Raw genomic sequence first — 12,263 nt, 5'->3', positions numbered from 1 at the left:
CAAACACATAAGTGCTTTTGCAGATTCAACTGTTTCATCAGATGTTATCAAAGTAAACCTAGCATCCATTAAATACTCTAATTTAACAATGTAAAAGTCAGATGACCTTCAACAATTTATTCCTAAAAGAGATAAACACTTAAAACTATCATCACCTCATTTAATACATATTAATTTAAAATAAACGCATCCTGATCAGGATAAGATATTTACCTTTAATACTTATACCGTATGTAATTCTGTTCATATAGATTATCTGGCACATTGCACAGTATGTGCAAGATTCTATATAGACTAAAACAATGAGTGAGAAGGTCACTGAAAAACCAATCAGTAAAAACAAAATGAAAACTCCAGCAAAGCTAGAACTTCCACTGAGTGACCTCCCAAACCTCTTGTATCAGAGGCACATGGGATGTCATGGTCATTCAGAATCACAAGATTCTATATGGGGAAGACTGATAGTGTTCTTAGAGATCAAATAAAATAGCGTATTTACCATATTAATAGAGGGAGTGATGCTAGTGTACTTTTTAAACATGTTCAATTGCATAGTATGTGCAAGATTCTATATAGGGAAGACAGACAGAGCTCTTATTTATTGAATAAAAGAGCATATTTACCATATTAATAGAGGGAGTGATGCTAGTGCACTTTGTATATATGTTCACGATACAAATAGTACACATACATTTTTTATTTATGGCAATAAGTAGGATTGTTGAGAGTACTATACAGGGCGATGTTAAGAATAGTACAGAACAGTTAGAAGCTAAATGGATAATTAGACTCAGAGTTGACTATGGGCATGGACTAAATGATAGGGTCCCTATTAGACCAAAATGAAAAAGTAGGCCTTTGTGTAGGTGAATATACAGATGAATTTTAATTGTTCGCATGAAAAAGATTTAATTTTATTTTTATTCCTATTGTAGGTATGATAATGGTTAGTTTCATGTGTTTATTTAAATTAATATGTATTAAATGAGGTGATGATAGTTTTAAGTGTTTATCTCTTTCTGGAATAAATTGTTGAAGGTCATGTGACTTTACGTTGTTAAGTTAGAATATTTAATGGATGTTAGTTTTACTTTGATTACATCTGATGAAGCAGTTGAATCTGCGAAAGCACTTATGTGTTTGTTTAAAAAAAATCATTTTAGAACACTGGAGTAGTCTGCCATTATTGGGTTCATTAGTTTATTTGGAATTATATGCATTGCTGTGTTCTGTGGACCTGAGTTCTGGATAAGGGGCGTGGTTGCTGTTTTTTGTATCTTTTAATCTTAATGTTAACCTAGCAATGTCTATTCATCTCACCAGAATTTGTTGAACGTAACTGATGCTTAAATCTTCAGTGATAGTACAAAATGCCTAAAACATAATTCAGTGAGGTTTTTTTTTTATTTATTATAGCAGTCATGGTGAGGTATGAGGGCTGCAACAACAAGATGAAATCCAACACTGTGGCCATTATTTCCTCCGGTTTTGGTGATCACTTTGTAGGTGAGTGTCAGAAGTAGGTGCCTGCTGTAAGAGAGTCTGTGGAAGAAAGCAAAAAGTCAGTTAGGTGATTATAATAACGTGATTGTTATGTTGGCTTGGAGGAGAATGGGGGCAGGGTATGTATGTTTGAGAGCAACAATTTAAAATGCATTACTGTTGCTATTTGTTGTTTCACTTTCTTCCCAAACTAGCATTGGAGAGGTCGCAAATAAGGTGGCAGTCTTTTGGGGAACAGGGTATTAGTCTGTGAAAGCATAAAGCAGTTAAATGATCATTGTTGAATGATCAGTTATATTGTTTGTCTAAAGACATTGTATATGCCTATGATTAACAAGCTGAAATAAATTACTGCAGTTGTTATTTCTTTCATTTGCTTTACAATCACAAATCAGAATTTTGCAGAGAAAGTGACAATGTTTTTGGGTGGACAGACTATATGTGAAAGGAGAAGCAATTACAGCTTGTTGGAGGGCAGTGTATACCTACCTGAGAGCAATATGTTGAAATAAATTAGTGCTGTCATTATTTCTTTTATTTTCCTTAAAATTAAATATGAGAGATGTGCTCATAAGGAGTACATCTTATAGGGTAGGGGTGAAAAAGCATACTATGCATGAAGGCCCAGGGCAGTTAAATGATCACTTTGAAATGATTATTGATATGGCTTGTTGGGGCAGTGTATGTATCTAACAGCAGGAACATTAAATGCATTACTGTGACCATTATGTCTTTCACTTTCTTCTTAAGAAGACATTAGAAATGTACAGAATGTGATCACCCTTTGGGGAACAGGCCTCACAAGATCTATGTTGAATTATCACTGACATGGAGGAGCAGGATATGTCTCTGAGAGCAATGTGACCATTATGTTTATGTGATATCTTCAAACTCAAACTGGTGTACTCTGTCAGGAATAGCACACTCCTCTGGGACAGTATGTAAAAAAAAAGCAACTGAAGCTAATGCCTGGAGTAATTTTAGAAGCACAGTAAAGCCATAGCTTGTGTTTTGGCTTTGAAGTTGTTATTTTATCATAATTTTAGAACCTATCAAATGTAAATATTTTTATATGCAGTTCAAAACAAACATGCACATTTTTACTGTTCCTCACAAGGACAAATATGTAATATAAAACATTATGAATACATTTTACTTCTGTTACATAAAACTGAAAATTACTATTTTTGTCAATAAAAGTGATATTTTCCAGCATTTGAAATGATGCAGAAAAACAGAAAACATGGAAAGGAATTGAAACTGTTCATTTAAAAATTCAGTGTGCAGTGGTTCTATAACATCTGCACCTAGAAACACAACCTACTTACAGTTTATCACTGAGTATATAAAGCTTTCATCGAAAAAACCCCCCAAAATATGTCAGACTGCTTCAGAGGTAAAATCCTGAATTGGTCTTCTCCACCAGTACACCCGCATCACCAGTAGAATGTGTCAGGTTGTCAAGTTTTTTTATTTTCAGTTACCTTGTACAGGATGGTGGAATGCTACCCATGTCTAGAATTTACTTTTATTGTGTTGTTAATATATGTATTTCATGAGACAAGGCAAAGCTGGCAAAATGTCTCTTCATGCGCACATAAAGTGAGAACTGAACTTCATGTACTGACAAAAGTAATCTGCTGCTTTGTGATGCAGTGAAATCCTTTAGGTGGAATGGAATTTTTGAGTGTTTTTTGTAAGTGAGTATCACATTAAAATTGTCTGAGATGTTATTAAAAACTCCCTCAGGGGAACAGACTATAACCCTACTATCACTAGCGAACAGGTCCTTAATGCTCTCTTTAAAACCAAGAACACTGCATCAATGGGCTCAGACAGTATCCCAGGATGCCTTCTAAATAGCATGAAACATGACCTATCAGGGCCTCTGGAATTACTATTTATTTCTGTACTCTTATCTTAAAATCTGAGTTGTCATTACTTCCCCTCTAAATGGGGGATTCCTTATGCATTGGAGATATACGAATAACTTTAACATATTGTTTTATTGCCTTTTTTCTAAATTACACCTTTTAAGTTCTCATGCTACGAATCGGAATCCAAGCATTATAATGCATGTTTATATTACATCATGTATACTGTACTGTTTGTAAACATTATTATGGTGTATGTAATACTTAGCAGAGCTTTTCTACCTGGGCCTCTGGTGAAAATGGGTGCAAGCTCAATCAGACATTCCCAGTCAATAAATGCCAAATAAATAAAATAACAAATTTAACTGTAGCCTCCAAACAGGTTTATAAGTCTCACTAGTCTTATATGTAAACCCATTGAAAGAATTATCATGGAAATGATCAATAGAGATATAGTAAACCTCCAGACACTGGACCCTTTCCAGTTTGGTTTCATCAAGGGTAGCCCACGCCTACTTAACCGGTGGATGTCTTTGAGAAGGTCACCAAAGCAATGGATGAGTGCAAAATTATGCACACTGCCTACCTTGACCTGGCCAAGGCATTTGACACAATACCTCACTCCAGGATTGTTGACAAATGCAGAAGGTTAGATACAAACCTGTATGTCACCCAGTGGATAGCCAACTGGCTCACAGACAGGACCTAAGAAGTTAAAATTGGGGTCCCACCTCTACAGAGAGGCCAGTCACAAGTGGAATCCCTCAAGGATCAGTCCTTTGACTGCTGCTTTTTGGCATTTACTTCTCAGAAGTCAAGGCCAATGTCAGTGGACTCTGGCTGACTACATTTGCAGATGACTGCAGATTAGGAGCTGCCATTGAATCTCACAATGACACAAATATTCTCCAGGAGGGGCTGACACAGACAAACAACTGGTATCAGAGTCATGGATGAATAATAAATGCCAAGAAATGCACAATACTATCCTTTGGGAAGTCATCCATCCCTGGTAACTATTGTGACGCCCATGCCCTGGCCCAGCAATCAAGGAGCCTCAATCCTCACCACTAGCACTAGAGAGGGTGTCTCATATATGAGGAAAGGATAACAAATGCACACAGTAAAGTGCAATTTCCCTTAAGAGCACACAGAGATCACAGTCAGTCTGGGGCTGGTCACTCCCTTTCTCCCCAGGTCCCTAATAAGACTTCCCACTAGCACAACTATAGGGTCCAGATCTCAGCCTAGCTGGCAAGCTAAAACCTCCAGTACCCTCTCTGTCCAACCAGTGCTTCGTGTCCCTGCCCAAGTAGCTGACACACACACACTTTGAGATAAGTATTTATACAACTTCACAGACACTTCTGGGAAAGGCTGACACAGATTTTCCAGCTGTGCCCCTTTACCCAGACTATATGGTAGTAATTACTGCCACAACCAGCTAATAATTATCAGCTACCCAAAGGCCCTTAAAAGGGTGTCCAATTATTACTGTGCTATATTATTATCCAATTGGTAGTATAGCCCAGGGCTAAAGCTATAGGAGTGGCTTAGACAGTAAACTCTATAAATATGCAGTGTACACTAGAACTTAACTTATCTCTACGCAAACCAGGCACAAGTAAAAGGTTTTAAAAATATTTAATAATAAATACTAAAAACAATAGACAATACTACCACACCACAGTGCTATTCAATAGTTCAGAGATCACACAGAAACTTAAAATAATTCCGTAGTACAGTTCTGACATAACAGAAAAACACTTAGTCTAATCTTTACAGTCCTAGTTATTTTTACAAGAAAACATACTTCTAAAGTAACTTACCTACATAGAGCAAGGCAGTGCTGAGTTGATATCCAAGATCAAAATACTTAATAATCTCTGGTTCTCACTGTTTAAATTGCTATTGCAGTTCTGATAAAACATTACATCATCTTTTTACACTTCTGGAGTTCCCAGGTCGACACATTAACTACATTTACATTCCTAACATCTCCCTCTTGTTATCTTGCAGCTGGTCAGGAACAGAGCAATAAAAATACATTTGCATGTTTAAGTACAGCAATTTAACTCTTGGTTAAAACAATAGAAAGAATTGTTTCATCTAGACTATTCAGCACCACTGTTCCCTTTAAATGGTGACAACATGCTTTTACTGGTCAGTAGAGAGCACTGTTGCCACATTTTTTAACAGCATTTCTTTACATTTAAGACACAAGCCTGTATTTTACATTTATATTTACAAATGCCAGAATTATGTATCAAATTCTATTTGACTAGGCTGGTAGCCTTCACCCATCTCTACTCAATCTTCACAACTATCATATTGACAATACACCCCTTAGAGCTGACCCAGTAGTCAGGGACACATATAGATAGTAATCTAGCCTTTGACCATCATGTGTCTACAGTGGTAAGGAAATCATTCTATATTGAGCAACTTATAAACAAAGGTATGGCATCTAATTCCAAGGAATTCACATTTCCACTCTATTTGGCATTCATCAGACCTATCATTGAGTACAATGCCTCCTATTGTATGTACCTAACCAGGCATATCCAACAACTGGAATGTCCACAGACGTTACTCACTAAAAAATGTAGGGTGTAAGTAAAATGTCCTATGCAGAACCACCTGAAGGCACTATTACTGTATTTTCTCTCCTACAGGCTTTTGAGGGTAGATCTATGCCTGGCATACAGGGTGTTGTCAGACCCCACTCTGATAGACCTCATGCATATCCACCAAATAAACAGCACCAAAATTACCCATTCTAAAGACTTAAACCTTGCCTGTCATATAAATAGGTCCCGTTGGAGAGATAGGTATGTATCCCAGAGACTACCACGTCTGTGGAACAGACTCCCAATCCATTTGAAGCAGAGTTCCTCCCTATCCCAGTTCAAGTGCAACTTGGACAATTGGATGGAAAACCAGAAATCCATCCCTGGTATGGCACTTATGTCTCTAATGGACACAGGTAACCTGTAAATAGTTCATCTCCCAACCCCCCTGCTTACACTTATCAAAGGTATCAGAATTTGTCAGAGATTTGGGATGCATGGCTAGGCTCAAAAAGGCCTTTGTGGTTGTTAGCCTTGTAAACACCTATGAACCTATGAACATATGGTCTCTTGTATACACACATAAAATCCAGTGTTTCAGAGGATTTTTATTGACACAGTCTGGCATTATACCTGGTTTCCACAGGGGGACTGTTCAACCTCTGTTCAAAAGACTGAATGTAAGTAATGTCCTGAGTACATGTGCATTATGTTTGTGTAACATCAGAGGTAGGAACCATTTACTTTACATCAGTAAAACTTCTATATATGTTGGTGTAAGAAATTGATGCATTTGGCCAAGTGTTTTAACCCAGTTAACAAGCAAACAAATAATTTAAGAAATAAACAAATAAGTAAATAAACAGTAACTTTGTATTTTTTACTTATGAGTTATGACTGCTTCCTTCCTCCCCAGTTTAGCCTCATGTGCAGTAAACCATGAAGGTATAGTTGAGTATATGGCTTTATCTGGATTCACTAGTTAACTGGGTTCCCTAGGTGAGGTTCATGGCACTGTTCTGAGAAGTTTACTATAATATTTCTTGTGGCTGCGGAGATATGGTCCCATGTTTCTAGTTAGCATTACTATTCATATTCTATTTTGAAGCTCACTTTTTATTATTCAATTCCAAACAAACATGTATAGATTGCTTTTATTAGACTGACAAAGTCTGCATTGTATTTTCAGCATGTTCGTATGAAATCAGAACCACTAGTAATATTGTTTTCCCGGAAAAGTGATTTCTGGCATTTTATATGTTATAGCAAAATATATACATTAACTTTAATGCTGCAAGCAAGTACATATTCAGAACTATTATTTGTGTTTTTTTCTTATAGCTACTCAGTTTGAGATATAGACAATAAAAGATTGATCATACAAGGGTCTTGTTCCAATTATTTTATAAGAATATTTTAAGCAGTTGAGATTTATTGTTATTTTAATTTATGTTAAAATTCCATGCAGAGTAGCCTTTTGGAATTTATAGACTGCATGATATGTGTATCAGTCAGGTAAATAATGTTTAGTTTTTAATTTCCTTTAACACGAAAACTATTAAAATTCATAAATTTATAAAGTTCTGATTTCAGTCCTAAATTGATATATGCTGTGAGGCCCCCAGTCTGGGCCCATGATAAAGGAGCCTGAATCTTCACCACTGACACTGGAGAGGGACATTCACTTGGAATACAAATGGATACACTCAATATTTCTAGATGCAGACACCTCTGCTTCAAGGACAATTTCCCTTAAGAGCACACAGGGTGCACACACAGCCCTGGGTCTGGGTATCTCTATCTGTCTCCCTCCAGGTCCCCAGTAAGACTACCCACTGGCACAGCTGCAGGGTTAGGTCCTCAGCTGTGTCTAAGCCAAGTCCTCCAACACCTTCTCTGTGAAAACAGTGCTTTGTATCCCTGCTCCAAGTAGTTGACACACACACTTTTTGAGATTTAATTTTCACACACACATGCATAACCACACACACACACACACACACACACACACACACACACACACACACACACACACACACACACACACACACACACACACACACACACACCTGGAAAAGGCTGGTACTGATTTACTAGCTATGCCACCTTCTGTCCAGACTATAAGGTAATTTGACTGCCACTGGTCAGTTACTATAAGGCTCTTAAAAGGGTATCCAATTATACTGAGTGAAGTTAATTTTAATACAAATTAAATTGTAGTGTTGTCCAAACAGCAAGGCTTTCAGGAGTGGCCAGAGTTATCACCAAATAAATATGTGCAAATACTTTCAAATCTTAAACATTCTCTAAAATGGCCATCTACAATGAAAAGTTTAAATACTTTTAATAGTAAATAATAAAAGAACAAGAACATACTAAATATCTATTTATAGTAAACACCAGAGTTCCAATCAGAGGAAATATTAAAAATAACACAGCTGGAAAGATTCACACAGTTTCAGAAAAGCAATACTTAACTATTCTCACTATGTTTTCTTGACTAATCTAAAGAGTAGTAGCCCCTGGTCACTTACTAGCACAAGGCAGAAGGAAGTGGGTGACTGGTCTTTCTCCTTTGTCAGGTTCTAAGAACAGATTGCTCCTGACACTTCAGTCTCTTCAAAGATTAAAACATTAGTTCTGTACAAAATGACATCACATACATCTGGTCATCTGACTTTTTGTTCAGATGATATCACCAGCACTAGAAGATGGCAGGATTTTAGTACTTACATGTCAATAATAGATGCACAAAAGCATTGCTCAGATATAGCTGCTGGAAGTCATAAAACCATAAAACACTTCCACTCTTCCTACAGGAGCTAATAAACCATATTTCATGCAAACAGTGTGTCTCTGGCTTCTTTCAAATCTGTGAGATAACATCTTTATGGCCTAGGCCCAGTAGTTTAATTTTCTTGCTATTTTTGAAGGTTGAGATTAACCTCTTCTCTTCCAGTATCCCCTCAAAACATATACATTTCATTCAGTTATAATAATACACGTTCATTTCTTTTCTTTCCAGCAGGGCACACTGTTGGTACATTTTAACACAAGCAACTTTCAAATACATTTTTAAACAGAAACATCTGTACAAGTCAGCTTGATACACAAATGACATATAATGCTTTCCTAAACTCCAGCTAGCTGTGCTGGCATATGTTAAAACATCCACTGCTTTGCTTTTTCTGGCATGGCTGGGAGTACCTGCTATCATCACATATGTATCTGCACATTTTGTTTCATTAGTTTTATGCTGAGGCATAAAATTGAGATACCCTGGGATTTATTAATGGACATGTACATCTCTTGCTAAGCTTACACATTCCATCCACGTGAGAGTGACATACACATTGCTCACTGAATATGTAAGCAAACCTACACATTTAGCAGCACCTGTTTGTGGTCAGAACACCTGTTTAGCAGCCATGAATCAATGTATATGTGTGTGTATATATATATATATATATATATATATATATATATATATATATATATGTATATATATGTATGTATATATATATATATATATATATATATATATATATATATATATATATATATATATATATATATATGAAGCTACCCAGAATGTGAGCACTTGCGGATAGCTGTATACAAAGTAAGGCTACTTGATTCTTCTAATTAAGAAACAGGGGAAGCTAAATGAGGAAAGTTTACTTAGATATAGTCAGATTATTGCACACGCTGCAGTAATTAAATATATTTTGATTTATACAAGTAATCCTAATCACTTAGGGACACGTACATAAATAAAAAAGCAGTGCTGACAAAGGATGTGAGAGGGTCACAAGGCTACAGTTTAACAAAGAGGAGTAAATGTGATAAAATTCTTTTAAACTGCTAAGTTGGGGTAACAATTAGGGTATGAAGATTTCCTGGATGGAACTAATAGCCTGTGAATAAAGTTGGCCCATTTTTCTGACTTCAATGGAGTCTAACAAGTGACACTTGCATACAGTGTGACCGCCAATAAGCTACTTAACCAGACTGTAGCCTCCTCTAAAACCAAGATTTTCTCTGCCACAGACACAACAAAGTTGCAAACTGTTAAAATAAACAGTACACAAACAGCTAGCAACTATTATCTAGTCTTTTTATATGGACAGAGACAGACAGCAGACACTCTGCAATGTGTCCTCCATACTTATAATAGACAAACAGACAGGCAGAGATACACACACACACACACACACACACACACACACACACACACACACACACACACACACACACACACACACAAAGACACTATACGTACACATAGCGAAGAATTTATAAAGCTCAGAGTTTATTATGACAATGTGTAAGGTGATTACATGACAGTTCTGCACTCCTGTTTTGCTATGCTTATAAGGGACATCAGATGCCATGTGCAGACCAGCTAAGTACCATAGTCAGTAGGCTTTAATGAGGACTTCAGTAACACAGCCTCCACATGGCAAAAAAAGTATCTTATCTTCTTATTATAGCCTTCAGTGTAAAGCTACATGTTTACAGATTGTCAATTTTATCTTAAAGTGTGTTTTCATTAACGAAAAACCATGTCATAAAACATTCAATATTTGCCACTAGCACCTTAAAATCTTGTGACATATAACAAAACTATCAAGTCTCACCCACTACTGTCCAGCATCTCATATATTCCAAGTATGAGCTCCACTCCCTTCTCACTGTTCTGTCATCTGTCCATGATGTGTGTATGAAACTTCACACAACAGAAAGCAGCGTTATCGGTGGTGCATTTAAATAAGGGGAGGGATTTGTCTCCACAAAACAAAAGAAATACTTTGCCATAGTGTAAGATCATTTTACAGCTGCAACTCATTGCTGAAATGTTATGTGAACTTTCATTAGAAGGGGAAGAGAACAAACCTTTTTTGGAAGTTAGGTGCGGCACTGAGATTTAAAAAAAAAAATTTTTCTTATGTAGATAAAAGTTGGTAGACACGTAAGCCCACTGGGCACCAATTCCATTTCAGGGACAACGAGGGAGTAATGCATAATTTAAAAAAAAAGAACAAGTACAGGAATCTGTCTAGTTCCAACCACACCAATGCGAGTGTTCAGGAAAATATAAAAAACAGCAAAACTAGTGGCCTTTAAACTTCGGTAATAAGCTCAGTCACTATAATTTCTGAAAATCATGAAACCCAGGTAGTGTTCCAAAGTAACAAGCCTTTATTTGTCACAGACAAGCGATCCTCAGTAACAAAAAATCTGAAATATTTTGACAATGTTAAACACATCAGCTTTACTTAGAAGTAGATGTGGAAAATATATGTATTGTTTAATTTTAAACCAGCCTATTCATTGCAAACAATATAAACAGGGATGTAAAAGTGCATTTTAGAACAAGTACCCACCCCCCACCCTACCACTGATTAGATCAAACTAAATCCTAGTTAAGAAAAACACTACCTATATATTTGCAACCCACATTACAAAAATCAGGTATTAAGAAAAGCATACCATATACATGTAAAAAAATATACTTAAAAAGAGTTTTAACTGAAACCAGTTTTAACTTAAAAAGAGTTTTAAAAAAGAGTTTTAACTAAACTGAAAAGTCTTTTTATGTATATGTTATCCTTTTCTTAATAACTGATCTTATTACACAGAATTACATTGAAGGCTAAAAGGAGGAGAATGCATATGACTTTTAGCTAAAACATAGATAAAATGATCTGACCATGTTGGGCAGACAACCTTTCCATCAAGTGCTTCAGTACCATTGTAGAAAGAATACACATCAGTAATTAAGATACGTAAGACTCAAAATAACGAACGAGTAATATTATGATGGCCTTGGATGTTGCGACATTTGTTAAAAAAGGTTGGTAGAACTTATTCCATAATGATCATAGGTGGGTTCAGAGAATATGGAAGTGGAAGCCCAGTTATGATGGTGGTTGAGGTGAAGTTTGCATTAAGTTTGTTGGCTAAGATTATTAGACATTTCTTTGGAATCAGAATGGGTGATATTGTGAATCAGTTCTGAATAATTATGGATATAATTTCTTAACTTTGTATTGCAGTTAAAGAAAGATTTATAACTACTCTGGGTATCAGGGACTATTTGCAGTTCATAATCAGCTCTGTGTTTTCTGATCATAAGTTCTTTGTTAGCACATTTGAGTGCCTTATTAAGATGGGAGTAAGCAACTGCATACAAGAACTTAACATTCACATTCCTTTTGTTGAGCAAATATTTCACCATAAGCTTTTGCTTTTATGTTTTCCATAGAACAAGGTATAGGCAGGTGCTACTTTCAATACAGAACTATTTTGGAGA

At 36.2% G+C, this 12,263-nt stretch overlaps 1 protein-coding gene across 1 annotated transcript in view; it reads right to left on the bottom strand.

Moving 5' to 3' along the window:
- LOC122792281 (CD276 antigen-like) overlaps positions 1-10,642 on the bottom strand; it is a 60,805-nt gene extending 50,163 nt beyond the window's left edge. Inside the window, exon 1 of the mRNA XM_044060047.1 lies at positions 10,588-10,642. The gene's annotated coding sequence lies outside the window, so the exon portion shown is untranslated. The remainder of the gene's footprint in view (positions 1-10,587) is intronic.
- Between the last annotated feature and the right edge of the window lie 1,621 nt (positions 10,643-12,263).

This window comes from Protopterus annectens, chromosome 1.part2, assembly GCF_019279795.1.
Source record: "Protopterus annectens isolate FY-2018-M chromosome 1.part2, PAN1.0, whole genome shotgun sequence".
In the NCBI taxonomy this organism is placed as follows: domain Eukaryota; kingdom Metazoa; phylum Chordata; order Ceratodontiformes; family Protopteridae; genus Protopterus; species Protopterus annectens.
The sequence above is the reverse complement of the archived record's forward strand: the minus strand, read 5'-3'. Positions and strand labels throughout refer to the sequence as shown.